Source organism: Neofelis nebulosa, chromosome 8, assembly GCF_028018385.1.
Source record: "Neofelis nebulosa isolate mNeoNeb1 chromosome 8, mNeoNeb1.pri, whole genome shotgun sequence".
Taxonomy (NCBI): Eukaryota; Metazoa; Chordata; class Mammalia; order Carnivora; family Felidae; genus Neofelis; species Neofelis nebulosa.
Window position 1 is genome coordinate 79,668,109 of NC_080789.1, and position 20,257 is coordinate 79,688,365.

Sequence of the window (20,257 nt, forward strand, 5' to 3'; positions counted from 1 at the left end):
TAGAACTAGCAGCATCAGGACCACCTGGGAGCTTGTGAGAAATACAGATTCTTGGGTGGCACCCCATACTTACTGAATCAGAAATTGCAAGATAGAGCCTCAAAATCTGCCATTAAGCAAGCCTTCCCTGTGATTCTGATACACAAAAGCTTGAGGTTTGAAAAAGATGATCTTAAATAGCTAAACTTCTATATTCTTATTAAAATGAAACCAAGATCCCAGACTTTAGCCTCTACTACAAAGCCGTAATCATCAAGACAGCATGGTATTGGCACAAAAACAGACACATAGACCGATGGAATAGAATAGAAACCCCAGAACTAGACCCACAAACGTATGGCCAACTCATCTTTGACAAAGCAGGAAAGAACATCCAATGGAAAAAAGACAGTCTCTTTAACAAATGGTGCTGGGAGAACTGGACAGCAACATGCAGAAGGTTGAAACTAGACCACTTTCTCACACCATTCACAAAAATAAACTCAAAATGGATAAAGGACCTGAATGTGAGGCAGGAAACCATCAAAACCTTAGAGGAGAAAGCAGGAAAAGACCTCTCTGACCTCAGCCGTAGCAATCTCTTACTCAACACATCCCCAAAGGCAAGGGAATTAAAAGCAAAAGTGAATTACTGGGACCTTATGAAGATAAAAAGCTTCTGCACAGCAAAGGAAACAACCAACAAAACTAAAAGGCAACCAACGGAATGGGAAAAGATATTTGCAAATGACACATCGGACAAAGGGCTAGTATCCAAAATCTATAAAGAGCTCACCAAACTCCACACCCGAAAAACAAATAATCCAGTGAAGAAATGGGCAGAAAACATGAATAGACACTTCCCTAAAGAAGACATCCGGATGGCCAACAGGCACATGAAAAGATGTTCAACGTCGCTCCTCATCAGGGAAATACAAATCAAAACCACACTCAGATATCACCTCACGCCAGTCAGAGTGGCCAAAATGAACAAATCAGGAGACTATAGATGCTGACGAGGATGTGGAGAAACGGGAACCCTCTTGCACTGTTGGTGGGAATGCAAATTGGTGCAGCCGCTCTGGAAAGCAGTGTGGAGGTTCCTCAGAAAATTAAAAATAGACCTACCCTATGACCCAGCAATAGCACTGCTAGGAATTTATCCAAGGGATACAGGAGTACTGATGCATAGGGGCACTTGTACCCCAATGTTTATAGCAGCACTTTCAACAATAGCCAAATTATGGAAAGAGCCTAAATGTCCATCAACTGATGAATGGATAAAGAAATTGTGGTTTATATACACAATGGAATACTACGTGGCAATGAGAAAGAATGAAATATGGCCTTTTGTAGCAACGTGGATGGAACTGGAGAGTGTGATGCTAAGTGAAATAAGCCATACAGAGAAAGACAGATACCATATGGTTTCACTCTTAATGTGGATCTTATGTGGAGAAACGTAACAGAAACCCATGGGGGAGGGGAAGGAAAAAAAAAAAAAAGAGGTTAGAGTGGGAGAGAACCAAAGCATAAGAGACTGTTAAAAACTGAGAACAAACTGAGGGTTGATGGGGGGTGGGAGGGAGGGGAGGGTGGGTGATGGGTATTGAGGAGGGCACCTTTTGGGATGAGCACTGGGTGTTGTATGGAAACCAATTTGACAATAAATTTCATATATTAAAAAAAAACCTGAGAACAAACTGAGGGTTGATGGGGGGTGGGAGGGGGGGAGGGAGGGTGATGGTTATTGAAGAGGACATCTTTTGGGATGAGCACTGGGTGTTGTATGGAAACCAATTTGATAATAAATCTCATATATTAAAAAAAACAGTATTGCAACAGAAAAAATAAAATAAAATGAAACCAAGAGCACAAGTTAGGTGGAAGCAGCCTCCATGCTAGGACAGCAAAGAGAAAAATGTGGATGGTACCCTTAACTCAACACTCATATGCAGCATTTCTCTGCCCCTCCTCCCAAGAAACGTTCTGCAAATCATTTATAGCCAGGTACTACCAGTGCTATTCTTTTGGAAATTCTCTCAAAAATGCACACATTATCTGTATCTCCCTCTCTCTGTGCCCTCCCCCGCTCATGCTCTCTCTCTTTCTCTCTCTCTCAAAAATAAATACACATTAAAAAAAATTTTTTTAATGGGGCACCTGGATGGCTCAGTCAATTAAGCATCTGACTTCAGCTCAGGTCATGATCTCACAGTTAGTGGGTTTGAGCCCCGCGTCGGGCTCTGTGCCGACAGCTCAGAGCCTGGAGCCTGCTTCAGATTCTGTGTCTCCCTCTCTCTCTGCCCCTCCCCAGCTCGTGCTCTGTCTCTGTCTCTTTCTTTCTCCAAAATAAATAAACATTAAATGCACACATTTTTAAAATGCACACATTGTGCAAAGATCCATAAATGCTTATGAGCAGCTTTAGAGGATGAAAAAGAAGTAGAGGATCAGAGAGAGTAGTACCTGTGGCATCGGGTGACCTGTTGAATAACCCATGGCATCCTCCTTAACCTTTCATATCGTAGAGCTTTGGTTTTGTTTTGTGAATTTGGGTCTATGGCAGTTCAAGGACATGATAAGCTCCTTGAAATTTTATGCAAAATTGTATGTTCATGTTCATTTTTCAGAAGATAGGGTCAGTAGTTTTCATAAAATATCCAAAAGCGACCATGACTCAAAGAAGATTGAGAACAACTGTATAAAAAAGGGTGGTTATTGAACTCTGGCCAGATATTAAATACAGCTTGAAAATCAAAAAGATTGGCTTTCTTACCCCAGAGCCTCTTAGTCTAAATTCCAACATGGAGAAGAATTAGCTCTGTGGGTGGCATTTTTCTCTGTATATACAATATATCCTTTTAGGACTTATAACCTCATAAACAGCAATTTTACGCCTGTCAGTATTGTTTTGGCTTAAGAGGGTGGGGTCACAAATTCTGCTGGCCTCCTTCCAGATCCACTGTCTTGTTTCCATGGCCTCTGTGGATGACACTAGGTTTTAGAGTCTACTTTTCAAAAAACTTAAATAAGGACACACATGCACATGTAAAGTCCAACTCAATTTTGTTTTCACCCCTGAAGACAAAGTGTCATAAGCAAGCTGGGTGCTACTATGTGGTCATACAAGGGTTCTTTTTTTAAGTCAGAGAGTCAGGATACCAGAGAGGGAGTTTATTGGGAAAGTAGTGGTAAACTTTTAAGGGGCTGATCTGTACTGTCTGTGGTCAAATCCAGATATCTCTCATTTAATGTCTTAACTGGGGGCAGATTTCATGCCTTACTCTTACATCAGGTTCTGCAGACGGCTGGGAAGAGAGACGTGCTCAGGTTATCAGGTATGTGATTTTCTTGTGAGAATAGATGGAATGTAAAAGTACAAAAAAAATCTAAACTGCCTCATACAAAGAGAACAGAGCCTCATTTGTAACTGTTTATTTGCTTATTTACAGTGGTAGATCTGATGGTCCAATAGCCGCTTTGGCACAGGGAGTGGAAAGGAGCCAACCCAAGGTACAGAATCTCTGCCTGAGTTCTTGGGTCTCTGATCCCCCCTTCCCTTCTTTGCCTTTCTTCTGGACCGCCCCCCCCCCAACCTGGTTCTCCACTCTTCTCCCAAGGGCATGGTTGCTCTTCACCACCTTCACTCTTTGTATCTCTAATCTTCACTACTGTACCCACAGGCCATACCCCTGTGTGCATGGCAAGCACCCCAAAGGACAAGATCTGATTGGTTGGACCTCTCTCCCTCTTGGATACAACGTCTCCACTGGGAAGAACTCTAGAAACAGTCCTTTGGATGGTCAGCCATTGCATCAGACGGCCCATTCCTGGGTGAGCGAGTGTGGTTACATTTATCATGGTAAAAACCACTTGTGAATGTTTTTACAATCCCAAGAGAAAGCAACTGTCTTCAAAACGATGCTAAGTATATATGGCAGGCTGTGGTACGCAGAATAATATCCTCCAAAGAAGTCCACATTCCAATCCCCAGAATTTACGGATATGTTATCCTACATGGCAAAGGGGAACTTGCAATTTTGACTAGCTTAAGGATCTTGAGATGGGAAGATTATACTGAATTATCTGGGTGAACCCAATAAGAAAGGCACACAGATTTAAAAATGCTACCCTTCTGGCTTTGAGGATGGAGGAGGAGGCCATGAGCCAAGGTATGCAGGCCACTTATAGAAGCTGAAAAAGAGAGGGAATAAACTCTCCCTCTAGAACCTCTAGAAGGAACAGAATCTTGCCAACACCTTGATTTTAACCCAGTGAGACTGTGTCAGACTTCTCATTTCTAAAACTATAGACAGTAAATTTGTGTTATTTTAAGCCATTAATTTTTCTCAGAAGCAACAGGAAACTAATAGGCCCTCAAAACATTCTCTCTGAAAACATCTCATAGTGATTAAAACAAAAAAACAAAAAACAACAAAACAGCTTCAGAGGGAATTATAGATTCATTCATTTTTACTCCATTCTGGGCATAATTTATCTGCAACTTTCCTACATATTCACACAGACTTTCCCATAATCTGTTCTTTATTGGCTTGGCTGTCTACTAGCCAGAAAACTTTGATGTCACTTAAAGTTTGGTTGGACTGACCCTGCCTGTCCCTACCCATCCTTCTTACACCTGCAGGGACTGGGCATATAATCCAAACTTGGCCATAGTTGTTGACCCAGGGATAAACACAGAGCACAAACGTAAGATTCTCTGGCAGTCGTGGAAGAAGACACTCTTCAAACTGGCGGCATATGAACGCTGGGCTTTATGTGAGCACCACACTGCTGTGTATAACGAGCCATCTGAAAATGGAGATGTGGAGCCCTGACTTTATCGTTTTGGCTCCTAGACCGAGCTCTGCCTGATGTTTGTCTCAATCTTGGCCTTTCTCATTAAATGGGTTCCACATTTAGCCCATCAACACATCCTGCTAGCTTTGTGTTCAAAATACATCCAGAACCCAAGCTCTTGTCAGCACTGTGCTGCCGCTCACAGCACAGCCAGTCATCTCCCTGGGTCCCTTTGGCAGCCTATTACCTGGGCCTCCTGCCTCTGCCACTGCCTCTCTTCACTCTGTTCTTAGCCGGGCAGCCAGGACAACATTCTTGAAATGTCACTCAGATCACGTCACTCCTCCATCGTCTCCCCTCTTCACTCCGAGTCAAAGTCGGAGTCCTTGCAGTGGTCCACAGGAGCCTCTATCAGTGGCTCTCCCCTGCCTCTTATCTTTGTGACTTCCCAACCTTCAGGTCTTTACTCAGATGCCATCCATGTTGCCTCGGGCTTTAGCTTTCTTCACAGCGCTCTTATGATCTACATTTTATTCCTTTGTGCTAAAAGACACATTTGGTGCCTTGCTACAAATTACACATTTGTCTGTCAGCACATTTGGTGCCTTGCTACAAATTACAAAACACTGACCTTTCCTCCAGGCTAACATTGCAGCCCACTGAGATTTAAGGCTTGGTGATAGAGTTCCAATCTGCTTTCAGCCCCGCTTGCCCTCTCCACTGGGCACTATTGAGCTTTGCACAGACTGTACAGTGTGTGTGTGTGTGTGTGTGTGTGTGTGTGTGTGTGTGTATCAGCCTGTATCTTTTATTGTCTGTTTCCCCCCTTAGAATGTATACTCCATGAGAACAAAGATACTTGGTTTTTTAAAATATTTTGTTAACTATTGTATCCCCAGGTTTTAGAACAATGTCTGGTACATGGTAGGAGCTCAAGAAATGATTGCTAAAACAATTAATATGTTTTATGTTTTCTTTTTTGCTTGAGCTAGCCTGAATTGGTTTTCTGTCACAACCAAGAGTTCTAATATATCCACGCAATGCAATGCTCAAGTATTTATGTTGAACAGCAGCAATGACATAAATTGCTGTCCTCCTGAACAACTCATTTCATGTTTGGATATTTATGCTTTTGTGAAAATTCTTTGTGGTATTGAACTGAAATCTACCTCTCTGAAAATTTCATACATCTCTTACTTACAGATTAGGCAGCACAGAAGAGATTTAATTTTTCTATCATATGACAACCCCTCAAATATTAAAAGGTAGCTATTATTACCTTTGTATCTTCTCTTTTCTTGATTAAAAGCCCCCAATTACTTCCACTGTTTCTCATACAATATTGTTTTAAGAAATATTATTCTCCAGGGCACCTAGGTGGCTCGGTTGGTTAAGTGTCTGCTCTTGATTTTGGCTGGTCATGATCTCACAATTTGTGAGTTCGAGCCCGGCTCTGGGCTCTGCACCAACAGCATGGAACCTGCTTGGGATTCTCTGTCTCCCTCTCTCTCTGTCTCTCTCTGCCCACCCACTCTCACTCTCTATCTCTCTCTCTCAAAAAAAAAAAAAAAAAGAAAGAAACTAAGAAAAAAAAAGAAATCTTACTTTCCTTGTTAACCCTATTTGAATGTCGTCAGGGTTTGTTTGTTTGTTGTGTGTGTGTGTGTGTGTGTGTGTGTGTGTGTGTGTGTGTGTGTTCCTCCAAGTCAGAACTGAATGTAACACTCTGGGGATCCAACCAGTACAGGGTAGAGCAAATTTATCACTTCTGATCTTTAAGGTATTCTACTTTCATTAATACAGTCAGTCTATGGTCAAATTAACATTTGGGGAAAGTCAAAACATAATAATGATTTACATTGAACTTACCATGAATAAAAGCCCCGAAGTCTTTGTCACACAAGCTGTTATTAAGCTGCACTAAATCCCATAATTGGACAATTGGCACTTTGGACCAAAATTGCCTGCACTCAGATGCTTGAGCCTTATACCAGTCTCTGTCCTTTGCAGCTTTGTGTCAGCTTCATATTGTACAAAATTCTGTTCTTTTTATCCAAATCCCTCCCTCTCCCTCTCGTCTGACCGCCCTTCTTTCACTGGACGGTTCTGAGACAGAAAGCAGTCGGCTGTCCCAGCTTCACATTCTGGGGCCATATGGCAAGTCAGGCTGATTCATTCTGGGCACAGACTTCATGTCCAAAACCCAGCGTCCTGCAGGCACCAGAACATACTTGCTTTCCAGCCCCGGTTCTGTGGCTCATTCCAGGGATTTGCTTAGAGCCTCAGTCTTCTCCTCTCTCTTCTTGCTATGATCTTCCCGGGGCATTGTAGCCTTTCTGCTGATCCTCTTTCTGTTGAAAGAAGACTGAGAATCAAATGGTGAACCCTGAGATGCCAGCACTTGCTTGCCAAAACTTTTGAACATTAGCCACCCCAAAGCCCCACAACAATAGTCTACATTCCTATTGGGATACTCACTATTTCTACTGAGAACCATATTCAAAATAATTAGAAATTATTATTCTCTTTAGAACATGCGAAGTGTATGAATAAGTGGACAAGACAGAGGAGACCCAGTCAGAAAGGTAGAAGGATAGATGAAGACCAAGAGAGAAAATAATTTTGAAGACAAAATTGCCAGCCAAATGTCAAATAATTTGAGCTGAGGACAACACAACTATTGTTTGATAAGTGTCTCTGATATCTACAGGTTTAATCCCTGTCTTCAGTACATTAGGGCACAAACACTGAATATCTTGAATACCAATTTAAAACTGTCACTTTACATGCATTGAAATGACTCTATCTTTGGTACACAGCTATATTGACCATCACATGCAGGTCTCTTATAGCAGGAGAATGGAATAGAAAACCAGAAATTCTTTTTGTATTGACAATGTACAACTGACAGAATGAGTAGTTTCCATTACTTGCAGGAGACAGAAAAATTCAGAGCTGCTAACCCTTATTCCACAGAATCAGGACAGTCATGGGATTGTGACAGGTCTACAGGGTGTTCAGGACTTCTCCAATCTACGGACAGAGGGAAAGGCAAAGCAGGCATTACTATCTCGCAGGTTCAGTGCAAACTTTGGTCTTTGGATGATACCTCTGAGAACAGCTCTGAGCTGGGCCATAAGGAGAGCCGGGCTGAACAAGGGGAAGCGGTGGGTATTTATTACTTTCCTGCAATGCAGCATCTATTCTTTTCTTTTGATGACACTACTAGTCTTTTAAATAAAAGTGCCCTGGCCTCACCTAGCCAAGGGTAGGAGAGTGACTCATATAGCACAGTTTGGGTTTTCCCGGGACTTTGAATCTTGAATGCCATGTTGCAAAGATAGAAATGAAAATGCAGATGCTCAGTCATTGCTGGTGTTGTCCTGGCTCCCATCTCTTCATAAGGCTTCCTCTCTACCCTCTCTAATCATCCCAAAAGCTACCCATTGTCCTACCAATATATTTCCTTCTTGCATGATAGTCAGAACTGGTTCTGTTGCTCACAACCAAAGAACCCTGACTGATACAAATACCATGCCCATAGCTGGACTAGTCCCTTTTTTATCCCCCAACCCCAGCCTGTCTTTTCCTTAAGGAAGCCTGGAGAAGAGAAACCCCAAGCAATTCTCCCCATTTCCTCTGATGTTAGTATCAAAGCAACTGTTTCTCCTCTGATACTGATTCTCTTCACGCCAGTGCTCACCTTCATTTCCCACAGATTATGGCTTAAGTCATAGCAGAAAGGGAGAGCCTGAAAATCACGTGAATATAAATTGAACTGAATTTGTAAATGAGACAAAATTAGACATACACACATGCTATCTACAAAGGTTGGTAATGAAATAAGGATAGACCACATGAGGCAAACAAACAAACAAACAAACAACAACAACAAAACCAAGAGTATAATGTGTTCCAGAGAGAAATGTGGTGACAGTTTTGCCAGAAACCCCAGCTATAATGAACACCTCTTTATTATCACTTTTCTGGCCATCCTGGAAACAGCCAAACTCTGAATGAATACCAGGATATATTATATTACCTTCTTTTTGTATTACAGTCAGAAGTTGTTTCTGTTTACAATTATATTTTTGGCAGGCCTTATTAATTAGTACTGCCAAAACCAATCATCTAACCCCAGATCTGATCAAGTTACTGTCTGCAGTTGTGGTAGGTCCTGAGACATGCTGAGTTTCCAACCAAGCTTCATCCTAAACTTAAATGGCATCTGTTTGATCAACAAACATACCCGATTCTCAAGTTAATTAATGTTTATATGTTTCATCTTCCCAACAAATCTGTAAGCTTTGAGAAGACAGGAACCACTGTGTCATGGAGAAAGCATAGACTGAGGACCAGACAGAACGGTGAGCCCCAGCTCCATGTGAGTCTGCCATTTGCCACCTGTATTAAGTTCAGGCAAGTTATCTAACCATCTGAGCCTCTGTTTCCTTATCAGAACATGGAGAAAAGAATCACCGCATGATGGGGTGCCTGGGTAGTACAGTCGGTAGGTTTCTTGACTCTCGGTCTCAGCTCAGGTCATGATTTCACAGTTCATGAGTTTGAGCCCTGCATCAGGCTCTGCACTGATAGCGCTGAGCCTGCCTGAGATTCTGTCTCTCTCCCTCTCTCTGCCATTCTCCCACTTGTGCTGTCTACCCACCCCCCCTCAAAATAAATAAACTTTAAAAAAAATAAAAATTTAAAAAGAGTCATGACATGATTATCAAACCTATTAGTATATGTTAATCTTCATTCCATTTTTTCTGTTTCTTCCTCACAATGCCTAATGTAGTATTGTGCATAAAATGGACATTAAGTTGGTATCGGACACCATCTGTCCAACATGTATTGAGTACTGTGTACCAGGAACTGCAATTGGTCCTGAGCACACACCGTGAAAATTCAGCCTTCAGTCAGCCTGGATTCTCCATCATCAGGAATGCAGCTGCTGATGGCTCTTGGCACATGGCTTTCACATCACACAACATCACCATCACAATGGGCTGAAATTTGTTCTCTATGGTGAGATTCATAATGTCCAACAAGGACTCCAACCTTGTGTTGATCAAACCTTGTGTAAGGTTTCCACCCAGTTCCAATTAACTGTGGCTAGAAACGTAAACTTCTTGGGGTGCCTGGGTGGCTCAGTCGGTTGAGCGTGCAACTTTTGATTTTGGCTCAGGTCATGAGCATGGGGTCATGGGATTGACCCCTGAATTGGGCGCCACACCAAGTATGAAACCTACTTAAGATTCTCCCTCTCTCTCTTTCTCTCTCTCTCTCTGTCTCTCTCCCTCCACCTCCCTCCCTCCCTCCCCCTGTGCCCCTCTTCCCCACTCACTCACACACACTCTGTCTCTCTCCCTCTCTCTAAAAAAGGAAGGAAGGAAGGAAGGAAAGAAGGAAGGAAGGAAGGAAAGAAGGAAGGTAAAGCTTCCTTACTGTGTCTGTCCCAAGTGCAATCTCATATGTACCCAGGGACAATCAGCATTGGTTATAAGAGAGTAGGTTCCATAAGACAATGGTCCCTCCCTTTGATTGGTTCAGTGGATAAAGGAACATTTCCCAGAAGGGCTGTGTACGAAGAAGATGCTATTCCAGGCAGATAATACAGCATATATCCATGTCAGTATATCTTAAGAGCAGGGTCTTTGTCTTGTTGGTCTTACTCATCTGCCCAACCCATTGACACATGTACATGTATATTTGAAATGTTTGTGGGAAGGAAGAATATAGAAAAAAACAGGGAATATTTAATTGCTATTTTTGTGGCAATGACTATACCAACAATGCAACTACAGTGTGGGATTTAGAGAGGTCATGAAAGAGATAAAAACTTTAAGTAGGCCTCCAAGAATGATTTAAGTAAGGAAGTACTTGATTAAGTAAGGAAGAAGGGAGAACGCATTTCATAAATGAACCTGGCTTATGTGTTTATGTGAGGGGTGAGGGAAAGCAATCAGGGTTCAAATGGGCCTTACTGGAGCAGTGAGGAAATAATGGGTAAAGATGATAAATCAACTATTGGAGGCAGGCTATTTGAACCCCAAGAAACCGTCTATTCCTAATGTGTTAGTGAGTAGGAAGGCATACAAGTTCTTAATATTTATGAATATTCATGAATATTAATTTAGGAGAATTAACAGTCGCAATGCTGAGGAAACTGGTCATGAAGATATTTATCTGGGAAGTTAGCAATGAAACCCTGAAATGACACCCCGAATCAATAAAGAGAAATCACTGATTCTGTGACAGATTGGAGATAGAAGCTCTATTTCAGCAAAGGGAAACTCAAAAATAACTTTAAAGCTGATGATGATGATGATGATGATGATGATGATGATGATGATGATACTCCTGGAATATATTAGATGATAGGGAAAGGAGTTTGGGTTGATAGAAATAACAAACTTAATTTTGAAATCCTAGGAAATTAATTTTGAATTCTAGAAACTAGCAGAGCACTTGAATGGAGGCAGTCAGTAGACTTCTACAAATATCACCCTGAATTTCAGGTAAAATCTGAAGGTGTCTTTTAGGAAGCCAAAATTACTTTAATAATTTTACTTCACAAGGATGTGAGTCTTCACTCTATGGAAAGGTCTGGACTAGGTGTTCTGTCCAAACAAGAAAGATACAATCCCTGCCTCTTAGCCACTTCCCTTCTGTGAGGGGACATGACAAGCAAACGCTTCACTACGATATCAATAATCCTATGACCTTAGGCTTAGGTTTGTGTTTCTTACTGTGTTTTAACTGAAAAGTGGGATTCTACACTAAAAGCAACATTAAGAAATAGTCCTAAACCAATGGGGCGGCAACATTTGCTTTCTTTGGTTGCCGTGGCAGTCAAGCTTGGCATTTCATGGAGAAATGTGCTCTCAAGACTCTGAGCTGGGGCATTCTAAAGTGGCCTCTGTTGGGCTCCAGCAGCCTCTTCAACTTGCTATTATCTTTCACACCATGGCCCTAAGTGCTTAAACTACTCTGATAAAGACAGCTTCCATTTAATAAGCTCCTGATTTTTGGAGCTATATACTCTTATGTACATCAGCTCTTTTAATTCTTGGAAGTGCCCACACAGAATCTCAAAGTGATGAATAACTAGGTTTCTATTACACAGACACCTTTCATTCATCCATTCACTCGACAGATATTTATTAAACCCCTGTTCCCATCCAGGTGCTATACTAAGCTCTAAGGTCAGACAGTCCCTACCCTTATGGAATTTATAATCTCAAGAAAGAAGATACTGCATTATTAAAGAAGTACTTTACAGTATGATATGATGCTTGCTTTTGTTATAGACAGGAAGTTATGGAAATATATATCAGAAGGAATCTAATCTGGTGGGCAGAGAAGGCCTTGCTGAGGAAATAAGTGACTTTTAAACTGAGACTTGAAGGACAAGTGTTACTAGTTTAGCTAAAAGGGGACAGAAAGTGTAGTCCAGGAAAATATACTGAAAAACATGCTGCAAGCTTGGAAATGAGAGAGGACCTAGGTGATTAAAATAAATGTAAAATGTTCTGAGTATTTGGATCATAGAATTGGAGGCAGAGAGTGAGGGCAACTTGACTAACAAATTACTGCATCAGGATTAGAATTTAGGCCTGTTGGACTCCAATACCTGCTCTGGACATTCTCCCCACAGCCTCTTGAAATGTGCAAAGAATCCAGATTAGGCTGCCATTTTTGGGTGTCCCAAAAGCCAGGAAGAAATGGATTTGTCATTTCAGGATGACAGCGTAGTCCCATTGCACAGGTCTGTAGTTTCAAATAGCAAGAATGAGTTTTTGAATATGCTAACTCTGTAAGTCAGGACTTTCCACAAGCAACCGTGCTTTAAGATTCAGAGAAAATTCCAGTGGGTCGGAAGGGAATTCAGAGGAGAAATGTCTGGTGGTTTCTCAGGTTGATCATTTGAAAAAATTTGCTATCAATATTCAATTTTAAGATTGAAATTTCAAGTTAATTGTTTTTTTTTCTGTCTGTGAAAATTACTCTTATTTTTTAGAGTAGCTCTTCTGAGAACTGAGACTATATTGTAGAAAAAGGACCATGGTCAGCCATTCTGGTGCCTTTAATCTAGAGAGAGGGTTTAATTTGTAATGTTAATCTGACACTTTTCATAAGCACTATTTTTACTTCAAAAGTATGGGTAAAAAGTGTGTGTGCCATATAAAACTGTTCTGTGGATTATCATGGAAAATGATTAAAACATAGTCAATGATGAATATATGTGCACTTCTGACAGCAGCATTTACATTGGATATCACATCTCTGTTTTGCTCTTATAGTAAATGAGTAAATCTAATGCTGCAAATTCTCAAGGCAACCGTGGGGAAGACAAGAAAAGTTCAGTCATTAATCACATTGTGAAACTAGACATAGCAGAAAAAGAATTGAAACAAAACTCACTGGACCAAAAATAATCCATATTGGAAAGTGTAGATTTGCCTAGTCAGATGTGGGATTCAAGTGATATTTGTTTTTCTGAGCTGTCTCCTGACCTAAAATAGATAGCAGTAGTGAACGAAACATTATACATTTCCTTTTCTGGGCCCAGTAAATTGGGAATTAAAAAAATATGCTCTATGTGTTAGAAGTGCTTTCCCAAAAATTCTTATATAATTCATCAGTTAAAGTTAAGTGAAGCTATCATTCATATTGGCACAGTTAAATATTATATTATGATGATTAAATAGGGGCAAAGATTTATACCATGAGGATATGTATAATATAAATGTATAATATAAAATGATGGATATAATCTGAAGTTACTGAAATAATTAAACATGATACATTCTGCAAAGATTTTCATCTATGAGCTCTAGAAATTTTATCATTACAGTTTCTTTTGTTATAAAGGATTTCTAGACAAATGTTTTGGTTCTGTTAGAAACATAGATGTAGGGGCGCCTGGGTGGCTCAGTCGGTTAAGCGTCCAACTTCAGCTCAGGTCACGATCTCACGGTCCGTGAGTTCGAGCCCCGCATCGGGCTCTGGGCTGATGGCTCAGAGCCTGGAGCCTGCTTCCGATTCTGTGTCTCCCTCTCTCTCTGCCCCTCCCCCATTCATGCTCAGTCTCTCTCTGTCTCAAAAATAAACACTAAAAAAAAAAAAAAAAAAAAAAGAAACATAGATGTAGAAGAGCTTGACAAAATCGGGGTTTATCACATGTAGATTCGTTTGAAATTCCTTATAGTTAACATGCTAAAGAAATAATACACCACGATCATTCTGCTTTGTTTCCCACCAATGATGTCCCTAAGGCTCATGAATCATGGTTAAGCTTTCTGTTTCCCTTTTCCTTTCACTTAGCCCTACCCCAGCCCCCTGGATGGTTTCCCAAGAATGTTTCCTGGCATGGGCCCCTCTGTCAAGTTGCAAGCTCCCACCCTGGCCGCTGTCATCAGCGCCACCCGGGAAGGCAGCCACCATCTCCCTGCTGTCTGTCTTTGCCAGGGTGTTCCATACACAACTTCTGGAGATACTTTTTCTCAGTCATGCCATTTCCTGGGTCAGCTTCCGTGCTTCTCTCTCTCCCTCTATCTCTCTCTTTCTCTCTGTCTCTCTCTCTTCCACCTTGCCTCTTCTTTTTCCAACCATCAGTTCTCTGGCATGGATGGATTTCACTGTACTTTTCTTGTATTCATGAGCAAATATCTGTTGAGGGAAGGACAACATGAGACTCATCATATTGAAAGCCCATTCTGGCTACAGTGTGGAAGTTGCCTTGTGGTGGGTGTGCCAAGAGAAACCATGGGGTTGGCTGTTCGGAGTTTACTGCAGGAGCCCCAGCAGGGGATGATGATGTCTTGAAGCAGGGTCTTAGCAGTGGACATGGGGTGAAATAATTGGTTTTGCAACCTATTTAGGGAGTGTGTATCCCCTGTTCCTACTGAATGTGACTTCCTAGATGCTCAGTAATTATCTCCCCAAACTTTTAAAATTTTATTTATTTATTTATTTATTTGTTTGTTTGTTTATTTATTTATTTAGACAGCATGAACAAGGAATGGGCAGAGAGAGAGAAACAGAGAGAATTTCAAGCAGACTCTGCACTGAGTCAGTATGGAGCCCGATCCAGCACTTAGGTCATGATCTCACGGTCCCACAAACTGTGAGATCATGACCTAAGCCAAAATCAAGAGTCAGACATTCAGCTGACTGAGCCACCCAGGCACTCCTCCCAAAACTTATTTATTTTAAGAGAAGAAGAGAGAGAATCCCAAGCAGTCTCCACACTTCAGTGCAGAGCCCCACACAGGGCTCAAACTCACAACCCTGGGGTCATGACCTGAGCCGAAATCAGGAGTCAGAAGCTCAACCAACTGAGCCCCCCGGGCACCCCTCCCAAAGATTTTATCTCCACTTTAAAAATTTCTACTAGATATGTGACCCAATACCCAAACTATGTAATCTATGGACTTTAACGCTTGATGCCTCAATTTCTTTATCGGTAAAGTGAACCTACTAACATGACCTGCTTCATAGAATTGTTTCAACGCTTACATGAGATATGCTTTAAAGTGGTAAACTCAGTGCTTGGCCCATTGTAAGTGCACAATCAATGTTAGTCACTACACTACTCCTACTCATAATTCTACATCTGACTCTGTCCTGACTAATCCATGATTCTGAACACTTTGTTTTTTATGCTTTCAGCTCTATTTATTCTATATATATGAATCCATATTCATGAAAAAGAATTAAGCACAGCTGACCCTTGAACAACATAGGGGTCGGTGTGCCGAGCCCCCACACAGTTGAAAATACAGGTGTAGCTTTGACTCAAAACTTAACTGCTAATAGCCTACTGTTGACTAGAAGCCTTACTTACCAATAACATAAAGTTGATTAACACATATTTTGTATGTTGTGTGTATTATATATTGTATTGTTACAATAAATTAAGCTGGAGTAAAGACAATGTTATTGAGAAAATCATAAGAGAAAATACACCTGTAGTACTGTACTGTGTTTATTGGAAAAAATTCCATATATAAGTGGACCTATGTAGTTCAAGCCTGTGTTGTTCAAGGGAGGTAGAAGGGATCTTAGGAATTATATTGTCTCCTCCTTTTACTTACAGATCGACTAATATGGTAACATGCTAAACTCAAACGTTTCCTCAGAGCTAGATCCAAAATTAGAACCCAAGTCCCTGAGTCCCTGAGTCCTGAGATATGGGCCTTTTTCTATATATGCTTGTTGTATTGCTTAACTAAAATTTCGGCAACTTGAGGGTGTGGCCCCTCTTCTGGTGACTGGCCCAGTGCTCAGCAGGAAGCCTTGCATGAACATGCCTACAGCCACAATATTAATCTGGAAGTTAATTCTGATGCTTTATGTGACAAATTAGATTAAATGAATTTATGGGCTAAGCAATTCCAAATCCTGCTCACCACGTAATGAGAGAGATTAAAGCACCCTCAAGGAAGAATACTTTATCTAATGGCCATCTTACCAGGAGTTGAGTCTTTTGAGAATAATGGTCCAACACTCTCAGCATTGAACTATTCCACGGGCAATCCGAAGGCTGAAGTGATACCGGTAGGGTGCCAGTGAGTGTACTCAGGTGAGTGAGCTCTTCCAAATAGGCCCTTCCCCTTTCCTGGAGCTCCAAGGGAGAATTGGGTTCATGGTCTCAATTCACACAGCCCCCTGTGTAACTGGTTTTCTCACAAAACACAGACACATATGTCCCACAGCACACACAGAAAGGCTGCCTTCTACCGTGTTTAACTATTCCGCTTCTCCTACTGTCTCAGGGCTGTCCTTTCAGAAGGAACCCAATGGAAGCATTCTTCCTTCTGGAACTTTGTTTCTGTTTTTAATCTTGCACGTTGTGTTCTTCTCTGCCTTTTTATAATCAGACAAAAGTAAGCATTCCTTTTAAGTGTCCCAATTGGAATCTTAGAACATTTACTTTCCCACCGATCCCAGACCAGGAAAACTTCTCTGGGTTAGTTACTTAGGATTCCACGACATCGAGTCAATGGTTTTAAGATTCTTGGTGAGTAAATAAATACAGAGTGTCTGCGTGGAGTACCTATAGACCACAGTACACTACGTGACTTAAAGAAATTATCCATGTATTTGTTCCTATGCCTGTTCTATCTTTCTTATTCTCACTTTTTCAGTTTTTAAACTTAATTTTTCTTGCATTTCTTTCCTCACCTGTTTTTGACAATTACCCTTGGTAAAAATTTTTTGTTAAAAATTCCCCTTACTCCCAAAATTATAATACCCACAAAAATAGGAAAATAAAATTACTGTAATCTTATTCTTATAATATCTAATCAGGAAATATCCACTTTCTTAGAATCATAGAATTCTAGAAAAGAAAGGATCCTTAGGAAATGTGTCAGCTAAAATACAATTTGAAGTAACTAGAATGTTTTTTTAAGTTTATTTACTTATTTTGAGAGGAGGGGGAGGGGCAGAGAGAGAGGGGGAGAGCGGGAGAATCCCAAGCAGGCTCCATGCTGTCACCTCGGAGCCCTACATAGGGCTCAATCCCACGAACCATAAGATCATGACCTGATCCAAAATCAAGAGTTGGACGCTTAACCAACTGAGCCACCCTGTTGCCCCTGAAGTAGCTAGAATGTTTTATGATGGCTCAATTAATTCAGTAAAGAATTTTTATATTTCAGTTGTCAGGAAAGTTGTTAAAGCCTTGGAAATGGGCAGGAGAGATTACTAAAGTGTTTGTTAGGTGAATGTGGGATTGTCTAGCAGACCCTCCAGGGATTCTCTGACTCTATGGGATGTGCATATTTGACTGTCTTTGACAAGGCTATTTGCAAATCTGTAGCGATAGAATTCTACTCATGTGGAAAACTAATAACAATGCAAACATTTCTTGTCCCCAGAAAAGCAAAAGATTCCTGTTTATAGCGATGCAAATGAATTTTGTCCACCAGAGAATAAAAATATCTGTAAATCAGCCACTCCTTTGAATCAATTTTAATATCGTACTGGTTTCCTCACTAATCCATGAATTAAATAAAATATTTAACAGATGTTCATTTTGTATTTGTATGAGAATTTATGATTTGGCTATTTCACATCTTGTACTTTATTTAACACAACAGTTCTGGAGAAATCTATGAACTATTTTTCCCTGTTTAGTAAACAGAATACAGTATACTTCATTAGATTCTTAAGAATTCTGCAGTGTTTCAGGGTTTTCGCAGCAGACACCAATTTGTAGGTAATGTAGCTATCTAAGAGGAACAAGTACAGCATAATGATTAAGCACATAGGATTAGAACCGGAGTGCTAAGGTTGAAATCTTGACTCTGCCCCTTTTCACCTGTGTGCTTGCCAGCCAGGTGCTTAACCCTTTGTATTTCAATTTCATCTTTGGTATCAATTTGATGCCAGAACTAAATGAATAAATATATGTAATACACTTGGGACAAGCACACACTCTTGTCGTGATTTGTATTGAGTCATTCTCCAAAACAGTGACATCTTATCTTTTTAACTTCTGGATGCTAAATCCTGCCGTGGGAAGGAAGAAAACCATATAAACTATGTAAGCAATTCTTACCTACCCAGGCCTGGGTGAACAAATGAACCTGAATCTGGGGGTTGGGGGGGGTCAGAGAGCAGGCAGCCCTTGGGTTCTCAGTCCGAGCTACATCCCGACTTGGCCTCTGTGATGGCTTTGCAATGTGTCAACTTGGCTAGTCTGAACTACATCTCCAAGAATTCTTCTTGTGTATTTCTCGATAGCGTAGATCACACAGGAGATCCTTGCAAAATTTTTGGTAGGCAGAAGGGAGGCAGCAGCCGTTTTGTAATTGACACACGTTGCTGCTGATCTGCTGACTCACCTGATTGCCATGAGGCAGCAGCTAAGCTTGCCTCTGCCTTCCCCTGAATCCTGTCTTGTTTTGTTTGTTTGTTTGTTTGTTTGTTTGTTTTGAGGGCTACTCTCATCACCAAGAAGAGAGGCAACTACAATAGACACAGGTTTCAGTTAACCCTCATGAGGTTCCAGCCTATGTGTGAAATTCCCTTCCTGACTCTGTCATGTGAACTTCACGATCCAGCACCAGACACAGACACACAGCCTTACAGATACTGCTTCACTGGCCCCTGTAATTGTATAAACCAAGTCCTGTAACAAATATCTTTAATTATAGGTAGGTAGGTAGATATAGATTATAGATATAGATATAGATATAGATATAGATATAGATATAGATAGACATATCCTTCTGATTCTATTTCTCTTGTTGAATTGTGACTCATGCAGAATTTGGTACCAAAAATGGGGAACCCAAGAAGAGCTCATTCAATTTTTTATCTACACACTAAAAAATACACATATTTTGACTCATACTCTACATATCATCTACCTTTACCACCTAAAAATGTATCATGAGCATCTTATTCCATATGAGTACCATAACTATTTTAATGGTTAGATAATCCCTTGTAAATATGTGTTATCCTTTATTTATGAAGTACCCAATATGAGCATTCAAATTGTTTCCAATAACAATACCACAATAAACACTTTTATGCATATGTCTCTGCATACTTGTGTGATTGTACTCTTAGGATAAATTCCCAGAAAAGGTATTATTTAGTCAAGTGATATACACAATTAAATTTTTGAAACATTTTTATCAGAATAGTTGTTCCAATAAACTGTCTTACCAACTGTGTATGAAAGGACCTAATTTTTCAGAACCTCCTAGGTATTTAAATCAAGACATCCCCTACTGGATTTCAGTGGTTTGTTTTGTGAACTGAAGTAGGTTTATTGTTGCTTTTAAAGATTTCTAATCAAAAACCTCTCTATAAGCCAGCTGGTTGCTTTCCCATTCAGGTGACATCTCCATAACCAATCTTTGAACTCCTTGGGCCAGTGGACTGAAACCAGAGCCACTAAGGTCTGGTTCTCCTGTCCTCTTCCAGGAGGACATCAAGGCCATCGGGCATCAGGACCCTTGGAGACTGTGTGCACAGTAAGCAGATAGCCCAGTGCTCGCTGAGGAAGCTTTCTGAAAGCAGCTTGCTTGTGGGTAGCACTGATGTGCTTTCATTCACAGTGTTTGCAAAGTACTAAAGTAATTGGAGATCTTTAGCAGAAAATTCTTGCTGACTGAGAGAGGAAGAACTGCTGAAATCCTTCAGACTCCCACAGCACTTACTCAGAATCATGTGAATGCATTTCAAGTATCTTTTAGAGGATGCTAAGCGGAGTTTGAAAGTTAGCACCAGAGCCTATCCAGATGGCAGTGCTCACATAACTGTTTACTTTCCATCCTGTTTAAAAGAACGCTCTCATGCTGCAGGTTTAGAGGGTGGTGAGGGGTCTCAGTATGACGTGATCCGTTTTAACTATAAAGCATAAATATCCATTAAAATCCTATCCCACCCATACAGTTTTTCTTTTCAAACACAAAAGGAAACAACCCTCCTCTTAAAAAAAAAAAAA